Source organism: Rhinoderma darwinii, chromosome 12 (assembly GCF_050947455.1).
Source record: "Rhinoderma darwinii isolate aRhiDar2 chromosome 12, aRhiDar2.hap1, whole genome shotgun sequence".
Taxonomy (NCBI): domain Eukaryota; kingdom Metazoa; phylum Chordata; class Amphibia; order Anura; family Rhinodermatidae; genus Rhinoderma; species Rhinoderma darwinii.
This window is the reverse complement of record NC_134698.1, coordinates 5627636-5643319: the sequence shown is the minus strand read 5'-3', so window position 1 is coordinate 5643319 and position 15684 is coordinate 5627636. Positions and strand designations below refer to the sequence as shown.

Here is a 15684-nt window from a genome sequence, read left to right as displayed (position 1 = left end):
AAAATGGCTGCCACCCTAGGCCTTAAAGGGGTATTACGGTTTCAGCACATAAGGTTTATACTTTTGTACAATGAAAAGTTATACAATATTGAATTTTTACGTATATTAAAATTCATTTACAAATGGACGGTACCTGTTTTGTATGCAGCAGTGCACGTTAAAAGGAGACATCGACAATCTGACTGGCCGCTGCTGACCAGCGCACGGACGTCTGCAGCTTTATGAAATTAGTTTTCATGCGTCGGCCATTTTTCTTGAGCGGCGCTTTATTGACGTCTGTCGAGGAGCGCTCGACAAGTCACCACGGACGGCTGTTACGGGCACTTTCTGACCTTGGCGTCTTAATTAACGGGATGGATGCTTTAGTCGTCGGGGTCGGTCAATACCTGGGATACAGTCTGGTGGCTTTCAACGTTTGCCTAACAAGAGATGGGCGATCGATTATGTGTCAGCGAACAAGACAATATGGCCGCTCCCTCTTAAAAATCAGGCCCTAAGCAGTAGCTGTAAAAATTCCACCAATCAGCCGGTAGCGGGACCTGAGTTGCCGGACAATCAAATATTCTGGATTATCAGACAGTCATTGAAAGGTGCATAGAACCTACTTGTATGGGTTGAGGAGTTTCTGGGGAGGGGGCCCTAAAAAAAAATTGCCTGACCGTCAGAGTTTCTGGAATATCAGATGCCGGATTAAAGGAATTGGTTTAATTTTTGTTTTAGTCTCCAGTGAAGGGAAAATTTCAGGCGTGAAAGGATCGGTGAGGGCCGCGGTGTAATCTGTTTGTTTATCGCTCGGCTCGCGGGTGTAGCCCCGTAGACTCTCAAACACACCCTGCTTCTTTTGTAAGATGACTGTTTATTAATTATTTCGATGTCTTAGTCACTTTCGGCCATGCTTGTGGTGATTCATTTGCTGCGCGCACACACACTAAAAACAGTGTGCAAAGGATTCTGGGTAACCCTATTACTTGTAAATATTCAAGTTTTGGATTCGTTGGTCAAATGGGTAAGGCCCCATTCACACGACCGTGTTAATGGGGTTGGACAGGATTAGAAAAAAATGACTTCTTTCTTCCGGAAACAGCGCCACGCTTGTCCATGGGTCGCGTCTGGTATTGCAGCACAAGTCTTTTGAAGTGAAAGGGGTTGAATTGCAATAAAACCCACACTGGCGCTGTTTTTACAAGAAGCGGCCATGTTTTTCTATATCTTGTTCAACCCTTTTGCCTTCTAGTTCGCACTTGGCATGACTTGCCACCTTCAAGGCATCTTGCTCGGCTCCTTCCCATAGACTTCAGGTAATTCTCTATGACGCGATGGCTGTTAAAATGTTATTTTTTTCTGTCACAAAATAGTGTTTGGTGTCATGAAACAAAAAATTGTCACACAAATTGCATTTTGTGTCACAGAATTTCCTGGGCCGCAATCTAGTATTTTGGAGGGAAGCCCCTAGCGTGTTAGTTTATTTTACAATATGCAGAAATAGAAATCTTGAAGTAAGGCCACTCTGGGGAATATTTCCGTCAGGTCGCGGGGAGGTCGGATGTGACTTTAGTTTCCAGAAATCGTAAGGTGTGTGAGAGAAGTTCTGGGCTCCACACCTGTGCTTCTCGGCGGGGACCGGCTGTTTATTTTCCCATAAGTCACCCGTGTCCCTGTCTTCACGCTGACAGAGGTGACGGCAGCCATATTGGAGCTGGATCAAAATTCTGCGAGCAGGCAGCCTGATAATCCAGTAGCCAATAAGGACGTCCTAAAATCTCCTCTTTCGTGACGGCCTTCGTTATTGGATTGGCCACACACCAAAAAAATGGCCGCCCACAGAATTTTTCTACTTCAAAAATTTGAGGTAAAAAATAAATAAATCTCACTTTACCAGTAAATCTAGGCCTGTGATGCGTTCTCTTCAGCTATTTCCTCCCTCATGGGGTTAGGGTCACATGAGGGTTGCCACTCAGCTTTACCAGACACCTGAACAGAAAATCTGCCTAGTTGCGGAGTCATACTCTTTCCCCCCCCCCCTCGTGTGAGCTGTAACAGAGGCTTTATCAGCTGTCACCCAGCTTTCCTGGAAACAGATAAATAAAAACGTGACAGAAGTGGGCATCTATTTACTGCGGATAATGAACTGAATGGTTGCCATGTGCACAAACTGGCGGGAATCTCTGAAGCGATGGTTGGCTTCTTAGGACACTCTTGCAGTGGCCTTCATGCGGCGCCGGTCTGGCCCCATCGCATATTTCCGTGACACGGCCTGGCAGCTATCGGCTAACATTGAGCAGGTTATCTGCCAGTCTCTGCCATGACTGCCCGAGCCGGGGACTAGCTGAGGTTTGCAAAGGGACTCCTCAACATATTCCAAGCTCTAGTCGCGTACCTCACCAGACATAAATAAAAATACATTTTTCCAGAAACCTACACGGCATATCTGGCACGTAAAACAACTAGTTATGCGTCGTTGCATCGTTGAAAATTAGTTGTCTGGGAAAGCTGGGTGACCCCTGTAGGTGCTGTGATTGGTTGTCACTCAGCTTTTCCAGGTTCGCAAATGTAAAATCTGCCTATTTATGACACAATATGGTAATGGGGCATGTGTCACTTCGTTAGTAGGCAGATCTGCCAATAAGGAGACTTTTTGACACCGATGCCAAGTTGTAAATCACGAAAGAAATTTGACCTTCAGGAGTGTGGGAAAGCTGGGTGATAACTAATGTCGGAGCTGCTATAGTAGGTTATTGGTTATCGACCGGTTTTCCCAGATGGTTGCGTAGCTGTATGAGGGTGGTGCATGTTTCTCTTCACAAATTTGCCATTCAGGAGCGGGGGAAAGCTGGGTGTCCATTCCTGTGGGAATTACAATGGAGGCCATATTGGTTGGAGAAGTGACCGCAAATCAGATTTCCTTTTAGGCTGGGCAGTAATCATCTTGGGCAAGGAGAACTCAGTCACTGTAGTAAAGTGACTTCCACTCTGGGCACCATAAAACAGTGCCCAATGTGGCTGTCACTTTTTTTTCTAGGGTGCCCATTCTTTATCTGGGCAAAAGGTAGGTCATTGGTTCTGACGTCTACGGCATCGTTCACGCAGTGTGAATTTGGCTCTGGGGTCGGCATTTCTTTTCAAGTGTTCGGTGCCCTCGGCGGGCTGATTTTTGGCGTCCTTACCTGCCAGCTCCCCGTGTCGAGAACAGCTGCTGGCAAGAGTCCGTCAGCCGCCCGGTAACATCTTGTCCCCTCTCTTACGTGACATCAGCGGGCCGTCTCCCTGCTGGGTGCCAGGTCTGTACCTGGCATCCGCCACTGCACAAACCTCATTACAGCATCGGGGCCACCGCCGCGGATTTCTCATTTTTTGTAATAAACATCTGTAAAGAATCCCCCCCCCCCCCTCAACCGCTTCTAAATTATTCATCGGAGCCGTTCGTCTTCTTTGACCTTAAAGATTCTGTGACGGTAGAAAATGGATAATCGCCTCACCACCGGACATGGAGGAGCTCTGCGCCGCTCTGAGACTGGGTAGACATGCCCGCACTTGTAGTTCTCCAGCCTACCCACCCTATTGCTGGGGCATTTGGGCCTTGTAGTCCATGGGTTACACAGGCCTAAGAAATTCTCAGTCAGACGTGTTTTAATTTCATCTGTTTCTGAGAAAGTTGGGTGACCATTATACGGATTCTTTTCCTGCTTCCATAGGGATGGGCTACATAACAGCGGAGCCCATATGGTCATTCAGGAGTCTGGGAAAGCTGGGTGACCCCGTTGAGGTCTCTCCTCAGATGAACGAGCCCTAAGATGGCCAGCACCGTCGTGTCATGGAGCTCGTTATCTATAAATAAGCTCTTTTTCTGTTATTTTGAGCAGGGTAGTGATTCATCGGCACGGGGGCGTCAAATTAATTCAGCGGTTGGGTGGGAATCTGCATGTGTTCTTGACGCGATGAGGAGGCAAAGTTTTCTGGTAAGACGCCATTAGATATAAATGTGTTGTAGATAATCTTACATGTCGCCCTCCCCCCCGTGTGGCTAAACATGGCCGCCAATGCTGACCGGTAACGGACGTGAGGGCACCTTTTATAGGAAAGAGAAAAAATGAGATCGTCTGGAGGATCTTACGTAGACCTCCATTGTAATGCTTCGTGGAATGAACGCTTAGCGGCCGCTTCATCCCTGATGGTAACCGCTGATCACTGGGGTCTTGTAGTCTGTTTCCAATGGCAACCAGCAGAAATTTGAAAGCAGCTCTGTCCACAAGTGATCTAGTAAACTGGTATAAAAGCCGATCACTGTGAAAGCGATGGAGTCGAAGGGTAACCCGTTACGGAAAGTTGTCACAGGGCTTCATTACCCCCCCCCCCCCTATTGATAGCTCGTACTATACATTCCTATTAGTTATTCGTTTCAGGGCGAATGTCAAAAGTGAGGCAGCAACGTCGGGGTGGCAACGTCAGGGGAAAGCCCTGCCCGTAGGGTGAAATCTTGCAGCATTTCCAGGGCCGGTTTTTCGACAATTTTCTGTCACTATTTCCTATTCAAAAATGAGAGTTTCTTCTGATTAATGGCGATTCCTTGATTGGCTCCAAAACGCGTTTGCGCATTTACGCGACTCCGGTTGACGATTGACACGGTGACCATAGGATTGTGCATGGCTACTTGGCCATGGAAACCAAATTCGTGAAGCTCCTCATAAGCCGTCCTTGTCCTGGTGGTGCCGCTGCACCTAATGGCAATGCACCACGCGTTTCAGAACTCCATTCCCGCCATTTCCATTCATCGTTGATCGATGAAGAGCTGTTAAGTCCAGGTTCACACTACGTATACGCTAAACGGAGGTTGTGACGGATGCCCATCACCCACAGACTAATATGGGATCCATTTAAAGGAGACACTGCGTCTGTGTTTACGTTGTTCTGTTTCATCAGAGGAGCAGGACAACGAAAATACTGGAAGCGCCGGTTCCGTTACATGATACCATCGGCGCCTGACAGAACCCATTGACTTTAATGGGTACCATCACGTTTCCTTCATGGTATCCGTAGTTTTACCGGAAATAATAGCGCTATTGTATCCAATATATCCGGTCCGATTTGTGACGGAATCTTCTAACAGAGACTCCAATCACGTACGAAATAGCGCGGCAGGCAGGGCTATCGGTGAAATGACGGGCACCATGGCGGAAACCCAACGGAACCCATCATTGTCAGTTGGTTCCGTCAGGTGCGTTGGTGTAAGTCGTGACGTATCCAGCACTTCCGTTATTTTCGTCCTTCTGTTATGACGGAAACGTAAATAACTAAACCGATGTAAACGTAGCCTTAGGCCCCATGCAAACGACCGTATTATTCATCCACCATAAATACTGTCCGTAAATACGGATCTGTAGTCATTTATTGTCCTCTGTAAATCAACCGCATATATACAGAACGGTGTCCGTAAATGCGTTCTGTAGTGCATCCATATTTACGGATCCACAAAAAAACAAAAACATGGAGGTATCTTCGGTAATCCCCTGGCGTCGCATAGCAACGCTTCCGTAATTACAGATGGCTACGGATGCACATCCGTAATTACGGAAGCACCCATAGACTTCTATGCGGAGTCCGTGCCGTAATTACAGACTAAAAAAGGACATGTTCTATCATTTATACGGCATGGACACCCATCCGTAAAAATACGGAAAGGTGTCAGTAGCCCTTAGAAATGAATGGGTCCGTAGTTACGGTTAAAAAATACGGTCGTGTGCAAGGGGCCTAACTCTAATTCAGGCACAACCCTGAGGAACGCATATATAGGCAATGGCAGATCCAGGAGTGCGCTGGAACCGGGTCACCACAAAGTACTGTCGGGCACAGTTTGCCCGCAGTGAACGACCGATTACATATTGGGCCTCATTTATCAAAACTGTCTAACAAGAGAACTGGCCTTGTTGCCCATAGCAACCAATCACCGCTCCGCTTTCATTTCTTAAACTGCTCTGGTAAGATGAAAGCTGAGCTGTGATTGGTTGCTATGGGCAGCAGGGACAGGTTTTCTGTCAGGCAGTTTTGATAAATGAGGCCTATTAATGTTCCTGAAGACGGGACTATATCGCAACGAACCGGCCATGCCTGATGAAGAGACTCCAGTTGTTCTAGATACACCGTGTTATGTCCTCTCGAAATGACCTGACCACACTTTCAAAGTGCCTCGAACGGGCGCCATTGACCTTACCGGGCGTCTTTCTGTACCTAAGATGTCGCCCCGGGCTACAGCCCGTACCTTCCTCCCGTCTTCCAGGGAAAACAAACGACATTAAAAGTCCCCCCGTAACAGCCAGAGCAATTTATTCCCGGCAGGTCGTATTGTTTCAGCGAGCGGTGACCTTGCCTGTCCCCTCGCGTTTCATCATTGTCTGACTAACAAGCGCGCGCGCCTCTGATCCGGGTCCATGCCGAAGGCGGCGGGCATCTACGTGGCCCATTTATAATGAGATAACAAGCTCCTCATTAAGAGCGGCCACGCCAAGCGCGCGTCTGTTTAAGGGGCTAAAACAAATCGAGCCGAAGGCAGCGTGGAGTCCCACCTACGCGATCTGTCACGGTTTTCTCTCTCACAAACCGTACGGGGAAATGGTTATTTTCAGGTCGTTTTAGTTTAACCCCTTGAATCATTGCCCCCCCCCCCCATATTGTTATGGCTACTGTATATTTAGGCCAGGAAATCGGGGCGGTCATGTGACTTGGCGTTTTATACGGTCTGTGAAAGACACCGCTTTTCTATGTCTGAAACAAACGCCTCGATTTCTTTTTTTCATTATGAGACAATTGCGCTGTCATACTTGAACGGCAATCGGAAGGATTTTTCTGGCATACCTGGGTGATCACCAGTGGCCTCCATTACTACTCCCTCTGGGGTTGTCACCCAGCTTTCTTAGACCCCTGAATAGTAAATCTGCCCCGGGCTCTCATGTTACTGTGGGTGTGCCGGTCAGGATTCTAGTAAAGCTGGGTTTTGTATTGGTTTCCACCTTTTTTCTGTGGAAAAGTTTTTGCGTAATTATGTCGGATTTCAGACATCGCTGCGCTCCTGATCCTGGTGGAATCAGATCATGGATAATGAGAGGCTGCACAGCAGGTAATGTACATGCACGACTCTAATGACAGGGCGATGCTGTCTCACCGTGCAGGTTTTATCCACCCTGATCGTCGGGTGTAGTGTAAGTTAGGGTGCAGCCTGCTCCACTCCCCGCCACGGAGCTGACACATGATTATACTTCCTGCTGCTACAAAACACCTGTCTACACAAAACAGGTGCCGGACCACCAAGCCACATCAATGGGGGCACCAAATGGCTATTGTTTGTCCTGAGACTCGATGACAGACCCGGCCCGGCACACCTCAGCTGGTAGCGTCATTCTGATGGGGGGCTGCAGCTGCCATCACTATTGTATTGTTCTAGTGTCCCTTCCATTACTACATATAAGCATTATAGTAGTTCTATTCTCAGCCATAGGGGGCAGCATTGTAATAGTTATATTCTTGTACGTAGGAGGCAGTATTATAATAGTTATATTCTTGTATATAGGGGGCAGTATTATAGTAGTTATATTCTTGTATATAGGGGCAGTATTATAATAGTTATATTCTTGTATATAGGGGGCAGTATTATAGTAGTTATATTCTTGTATATAGGGGGCAGTATTATAGTAGTTATATTCTTGTACGTAGGGGGCAGTATTATAGTAGTTATATTCTTGTATATAGGAGCAGTATTATAGTAGTTATATTCTTGTATATAGGGGGCAGTATTATAGTAGTTATATTCTTGTATTTAGGGGGCAGTATTATAGTAGTTATATTCTTGTATATAGGGAGCAGTATTATAGTAGTTATATTATTGTATATAGGGGGCAGTATTATAGTAGTTATATTCTTGTATATAGGGGGCAGTGTTATAGTAGTTATATTCTTGTATATAGGGGCAGTATTATAGTAGTTATATTCTTGTATATAGGGGGCAGTATTATAGTAGTTATATTCTTGTATATAGGGGCAGTATTATAGTAGTTATATTCTTGTATATAGGAGGCAGTATTATAGTAGTTATATTCTTGTATATAGGAGCAGTATTATAGTAGTTATATTCTTGTATATAGGAGCAGTATTATAGTAGTTATATTCTTGTATATAGGAGCAGTATTATAGTAGTTATATTCCTGTATATAGGGGACAGTATTATAGTAGTTCTATTCTCAGCCATAGGGGGCAGCATTGTAATAGTTATATTCTTGTACGTAGGGGGCAGTATTTTTAGTACTTATATTCTTGTATATAGGGGCAGTATTATAGTAGTTCTATTCTTGTATATAGGGGCAGTATTATAGTAGTTATATTCTTGTATATAGGGGCAGTATTATAGTAGTTATATTCTTGTATATAGGGGGCAGTATTATAGTAGTTATATTCTTGTATATAGGGGACAGTATTATAGTAGTTATATTCTTGTATATAGGGAGCAGTATTATAGTAGTTATATTCTTGTATATAGGAGCAGTATTATAGTAGTTATATTCTTGTATATAGGAGCAGTATTATAGTAGTTATATTCTTGTATATAGGAGCAGCATTATAGTAGTTATATTCTTGTATATAGGGGGCAGTATTATAGTAGTTATATTCTTGTATATAGGGGCAGTATTATAGTAGTTATATTCTTGTATATAGGAGCAGTATTATAGTAGTTATATTCTTGTATATGAGGGGCAGTGTTCTAGTCTTGTATATAGGGGGAAGTATTATAGAAGTTATATTCTTGTATATAGGAGCAGTATTATAGTAGTTATATTCTTGTATATAGGGGGCAGTATTATAGTAGTTATATTCTTGTATATAGGAGGCAGTATTATAGTAGTTATATTCTTGTATATAGGAGCAGTATTATAGTCGTTATAGTCTTGTATATAGGGGGCAGTATTATAGTAGTTATATTCTTGTATATAGGGGGCAGCGTTGTAGTAGTTATATTCTTGTATATAGGAGCAGTATTATAGTAGTTATATTCTTGTATATAGGAGCAGTATTATAGTAGTTCTATTCTTGTATATAGGGGGCAGTATTATAGTAGTTATATTCTTGTATATGAGGGGCAGTGTTCTAGTCTTGTATATAGGGGGAAGTATTATAGAAGTTATATTCTTGTATATAGGAGCAGTATTATAGTAGTTATATTCTTGTATATAGGGGGCAGTATTATAGTAGTTATATTCTTGTATATAGGAGGCAGTATTATAGTAGTTATATTCTTGTATATAGGAGCAGTATTATAGTCGTTATAGTCTTGTATATAGGGGGCAGTATTATAGTAGTTATATTCTTGTATATAGGGGGCAGCGTTGTAGTAGTTATATTCTTGTATATAGGAGCAGTATTATAGTAGTTATATTCTTGTATATAGGAGCAGTATTATAGTAGTTCTATTCTTGTATATAGGAGCAGTATTATAGTAGTTATATTCTTATATATAGGGGGCAGTATTATAGTAGTTATATTCTTATATATAGGGGCAGTATTATAGTAGTTATATTCTTGTATATAGGGGCAGTATTATAGTAATTATATTCTTGTATATAGGGGCAGTATTATAGTAGTTATATTCTTGTATATAGGGGCAGTATTATAGTAGTTATATTCTTGTATATAGGAGGCAGTATTATAGTAGTTATATTATTGTATATAGGGGCAGTATTATAGTAGTTATATTCTTGTATATATGGAGCAGTATTATAGTAGTTTTATTCTTGTATATAGGAGCAGTATCATAGTAGTTATATTCTTGTATATAGGGGGCAGTATTATAGTAGTTTTATTCTTGTATATAGGAGCAGTATTATAGTAGTTATATTCTTGTATATAGGAGCAGTATTATAGTAGTTATATTCTTGTATATAGGGGGCAGTATTATAATAGTTATATTCTTGTATATAGGGGGCAGTATTATAGTAGTTATATTCTTGTATATAGGAGCAGTATTATGGTAGTTATATTCTTGTATATAGGGGCAGTATTATAGTAGTTATATTCTTGTATATAGGGGGCAGTATTATAGTAGTTATATTCTTTTATATAGAAGCAGTATTATAGTAGTTATATTCTTGTATATAGGAGCAGTATTATAGTAGTTATATTCTTGTATATATGGTGCAGTATTATAGTAGTTATATTCTTGTATATAGGGGCAGTATTATAGTAGTTATATTCTTTTATATAGGAGCAGTATTATAGTAGTTATATTCTTGTATATAGGAGCAGTATTATATTAGTTATATTCTTGTATATATGGTGCTGTATTATAGTAGTTATATTCTTGTATATAGGGGGCAGTATTATAGTAGATATATTCTTGTATATAGGGGCAGTATTATAGTAGATATATTCTTGTATATAGGGGGCAGTATTATAGTAGATATATTCTTGTATATAGGTGCAGTATTATAGTAGTTATATTCTTGTATATAGGAGCAGTATTATAGTAGTTATATTCTTGTATATAGGGGGCAGTAGTATAGTAGTTATATTCTTGTATATAGTAGCAGTATTTTAGTAGTTATATTCTTGTATATAGAGGCAGTATTATAGTAGTTCTATTCTTGTATATAGGGACAGTATTATAGTAGTTATATTCTTGTATATAGGGGCAGCATTATAGTAGTTATATTCTTGTATATAGGGGCAGTATTATAGTAGTTATATTAGTTATATTCTTGTATATAGGGGCAGTATTATAGTAGTTATATTCTTGTATATAGGGGGCAGTATTATAGTAGATATATTCTTGTATATAGGGGCAGTATTATAGTAGTTATATTCTTGTATATAGGGGCAGTATTATAGTAGTTATATTCTTTTATATAGGAGCAGTATTATAGTAGTTATATTCTTGTATATAGGAGCAGTATTATAGTAGTTATATTCTTGAATATAGGGGGGCAGTATTATAGAAGTTATATTCTTGTATATAGGAGCAGTATTATAGTAGTTATATTCTTGTATATAGGGGGCAGTATTATAGTAGTTATATTCTTGTATATAGGGGCAGTATTATAGTAGTTATATTCTTGTATATAGGGAGCAGTAGTATAGTAGTTATATTCTTGTATATAGTAGCAGTATTATAGTAGTTATATTCTTGTATATAGAGGCAGTATTATAGTAGTTCTATTCTTGTATATAGGGACAGTATTATAGTAGTTATATTCTTGTATATAGGGGCAGCATTATAGTAGTTATATTCTTGTATATAGGGGCAGTATTATAGTAGTTATATTAGTTATATTCTTGTATATAGGGGCAGTATTATAGTAGTTATATTCTTGTATATAGGGGGCAGTATTATAGTAGTTATATTCTTTTATATAGAAGCAGTATTATAGTAGTTATATTCTTGTATATAGGAGCAGTATTATAGTAGTTATATTCTTGTATATATGGTGCAGTATTATAGTAGTTATATTCTTGTATATAGGGGCAGTATTATAGTAGTTATATTCTTGTATATAGGGGGCAGTATTATAGTAGATATATTCTTGTATATAGGGGCAGTATTATAGTAGTTATATTCTTGTATATAGGGGCAGTATTATAGTAGTTATATTCTTTTATATAGGAGCAGTATTATAGTAGTTATATTCTTGTATATAGGAGCAGTATTATATTAGTTATATTCTTGTATATATGGTGCTGTATTATAGTAGTTATATTCTTGTATATAGGGGGCAGTATTATAGTAGATATATTCTTGTATATAGGGGCAGTATTATAGTAGATATATTCTTGTATATAGGGGGCAGTATTATAGTAGTTATATTCTTGTATATAGGAGCAGTATTATAGTAGTTATATTCTTGAATATAGGGGGGCAGTATTATAGAAGTTATATTCTTGTATATAGGAGCAGTATTATAGTAGTTATATTCTTGTATATAGGGGGCAGTATTATAGTAGTTATATTCTTGTATATAGGGGCAGTATTATAGTAGTTATATTCTTGTATATAGGGGGCAGTAGTATAGTAGTTATATTCTTGTATATAGTAGCAGTATTATAGTAGTTATATTCTTGTATATAGAGGCAGTATTATAGTAGTTCTATTCTTGTATATAGGAGCAGTGTTATATTCTTGTATATAGGGAGCAGTATATAGTAGTTATATTCTTGTATATAGGAGCAGTATTATAGTAGTTATATTCTTGTATATAGGGGCAGCATTATAGTAGTTATATTCTTGTATACTTTGTTTTTTTTCTCCTCTGCCTTTTAGTTCAGTTTTGTTACTAGGGGCCGTTTATATTCTATGAAATACATTTGCTGGGTAGCAGGAATGTATAGCCGGCCTTTAATTGACCATGCTGGTATATTACGGTGGATCCTGAAAGCTTTGTGTTGTCATACTATCAAAACAAGACGAGGGCTTGATAGAGCCTGAGATACAAGTGATAACAGCCAGCAACGTGCAGCACCGGTTTATTTTTCTACAAACTGGTTCATTCATTGCTCAGAATTGCATCTTCAGACCAAAATATTAAGGGACAATAAAGGTCTCCAACGTTCATCTGCATGGCCCAATATTACCGGCCGTACTATGCCAAGCGGATGAGTCAGCCACCCAAGTTCCTAAATCTAATTCTGTCTGTACACCTTATTTAATCCACAGGAAGAGAAAGTAATAAAAGTAATGGCTTCGGACCGGATATTAATTGAGCAATCAAATTGGCCCCATTTCTTCCTCCCTTGTAGAGCAGATTGGTGGTGACACGTTCAATCTTGTACCGTGTGGAGGAAGAAACGTGGCAACCACTTTGGCACGATCAAGAATACTCCCAATCCTGAACTTGTGTCAGAACATGACATTAGTGGAGACCTTAAGCTTGGTCCTCCATAGATTTCTATTACTTATGCAGCCTTTTTGTGAGGAGTTTGGAAATCAAAGTTGGGTCAACGGGGTGCTCTATGACGTCACACCATCGGTGGTCCAACCTCTTGACTTTCAATGATGGATACATGCCAGGAAAACACATCAGAAGATAATTTTTGGTTCGGTTTTCACTTGAATCTACGGGCACCTTAAGTCCAACTCTCCAAAGTCCACCTTGGAATGGTGGGTCTGCCTTCTCGCCTTTCACTCTTCCATGTTAGATATTTTTTGATGGAGTTTTTGGTATATGGCGTTTGGCGGGCCCTTAACAAATCTTTGGCTTGGTGGAGTTGAGTTGGATCAATCCAATCTAGTTGTGTGTGTGGTCATCAGTGTTTGACGTCTCCCTCATCTACCTCGAATTTACCCAAATTTTCTCGACAGTGGAGGAGCATTGGTTACTTTAGGCAACCTAATGCCTCCATTATGGTTGGACAAATCCCAAGAACCATGTAGCCAATGACATTTGCTGCCCGATGCCTATGGATGTTCTTCTTGTCTGGCTGGGTCCCCGAGTGGTCCAACCTGCTCGTAAAGTCTACAGTGAACACCCTTGCCAGTGACTTCATGGGACGTAGACTCCTGTGGGTCTGAGGTCAATAAGAGTTGTTGATGATATGGCTGCCAATCATTGAGCTTCGTAGAACCTTTTAACCCTTGTGATGAGTCTTCCGATCTTCTCTTCGACCACCATTGTTTCCTCCAAACTCTAGAACATGTACAGGTTGCTGCTCGCATGTTCTTTATAAATAATTCTACGCTTTTCAATAATTCAATCAGAGCAGAAGAGCTTTGGATCTTTAATAGCAGTAACATAATGTCTCTCGTCTGCCAGGGACGGTCAGTTAAATGCCTCTGCGTCCTATCTTAAGTGCTCGAATCTCAAGGAGATCTGTATCCGGCACTTCTCTCCTTCTCTCATCTGACCTTTCACAAAAAAATAATAAAAAAAATCCATAATGAATCTTCTGCAGGTATTGATGACTTCTAGTGGATTGACATGAATGTTATTACCGAGTGTTTTATGAGGCTTTTGCGCTTCTGTAAAGTCTCTATCCAGTGCAATAAAAATCTCAAGCAGACACAGACGACAGGATAATCTTTATTGACTTCTAATTTTACGAGTCTCCCTGGCTCATCCTGCACCTGAACGGCTCGAAAAAAAATTGTCAATTTTTTTTTTTAAAGGATACTTCCACTTTCTAAACTGCGGATTCCATTAAATGACGTGTCATCTGGAAAAAAAAAAAAAAAAAGGTCTCATTGGAAAATGAAAACCGGATCGGTTGCTACGGGCAACTGCTCCACTTTTCCTTTTGATCGACCCCAATGGACCAAAATTTCTACGGTCTGTAATTGGTCTACGATCGGACGAATTTGGCAAATCTTTCATTGGATTTTTCTCATGTTTACGGCAAACTTTTTAGGGGTCGCGCCCAGTTTTTTTTTATATATCATAAGGGTACGTCCACGCTACGGATATTCCGCTGTGCCTGAAGGTCCCCTTCAAGATGCCTTTCAATCTTCCCATTTTCCATGAGATTGTCCTGCATAACAGGCACCAAAGGGGCTTCTAAAAATGTGCCCTAATAGGGGCTTGTCTGGGAGATTTTGTGGGTGGGGCTTAAAATGCCTCACGAATGGCGTTTTATTTGCATAAATGACACATCAATCTGCATTTTTATGAAGAATTAACTTACCCCCTTTCTGTTTTATCCCTTCTATCACTGCTCTGTGTGTGTCAGTCTTCACTGAGATTTTGGTATTGTATTCAATAAGGAAATCCGAACGATCAAGTAATTTTTTTCCTTCCAAGGAGAGTGCGTGACTGTCCAGTACGAGGGCCTTTAAAGTGTCAGCTAGTGGGTTCATTTCCATATACTAAATACGCTTCCACCGTAATCACCCACATACATGATGGGGTGCCCAATTACCACCTTTCTATGACCCCTTTTTCCATAGGTCATATAGTAGGTGGAAATGCCCTTTCTAGCGTATCCTATAAATGCTCAGTCTGTCCTAGTTGGCAAAAAAATAATAATTACCCGATAGTTGAAGGGTAAAATACCTGTAGGGACTTGAGCTTGCCCTCGCTCCCTCTATGGGTATAATGGTTAACGCTGCGGGCCTAGCCTCTTCCGAGTAGCTGCTCACCTACTGTGTACACAGTCATTAACCTGTTTAATGATTGTCAGCGGGCGTACGTTATTGTCACGAGGCTTTGTAGCACGGTAATGAATGGGTTAACCCCCCTGGTACCTCGGAGCCACCCTGAAATGGAAGGTGGAAAACACAAAGCGCTGCAGCTGTTGCAAGTTTTCAGCATAATTACCAGGGGCTCGTCCTCGCCAAACCAGTTGCGTTACTTCACGGTCTGACAAAGCATTTTTTTTTTCCCCTTTGTGACAGTAAACACGGCTGTGACCGTCAATGTCCCCTTTAGGCGGTTCTGTTTTATTTTTTTTCTCTTTAACTTCACAGACATTCACCGACCGTGTCCCTCTAGGAAAATAAGCGATGACGCCCATTTAGGGTTTAGCGGGTAGGATCTCACGCCATGTCGCTATGAGTTTGTAAAAACAAAAAGTTTGCCTCACTCGGATTCATTCATAGGGTGCCCCTTTAATTCTATCTGACCAACGTATCCCAGAGCTCCGCCCAATGCCCCCAGAGCTCCACCTCTTGTACGCGCACACCCTGGGGTAAAATTCATAGAAAACCAGGAAACTTTTTGAGTGTTT

General features: G+C 41.0%; 1 protein-coding gene across 5 annotated transcripts in view; it reads left to right on the top strand.

The window, feature by feature from the left end:
- Positions 1-15684, top strand: part of MEF2D (myocyte enhancer factor 2D) — a 139609-nt gene that overhangs the window by 8032 nt on the left and 115893 nt on the right. The window contains exon 1 of one of the 5 annotated variants that reach the window (XM_075843531.1): positions 1213-1298. The exons of the other annotated variants lie outside the window; for them this stretch is intronic. The gene's annotated coding sequence lies outside the window, so the exon portion shown is untranslated. Of the gene's footprint in view, positions 1-1212; positions 1299-15684 lie in introns of those variants that run through there. 5 annotated transcript variants of the gene reach the window in all.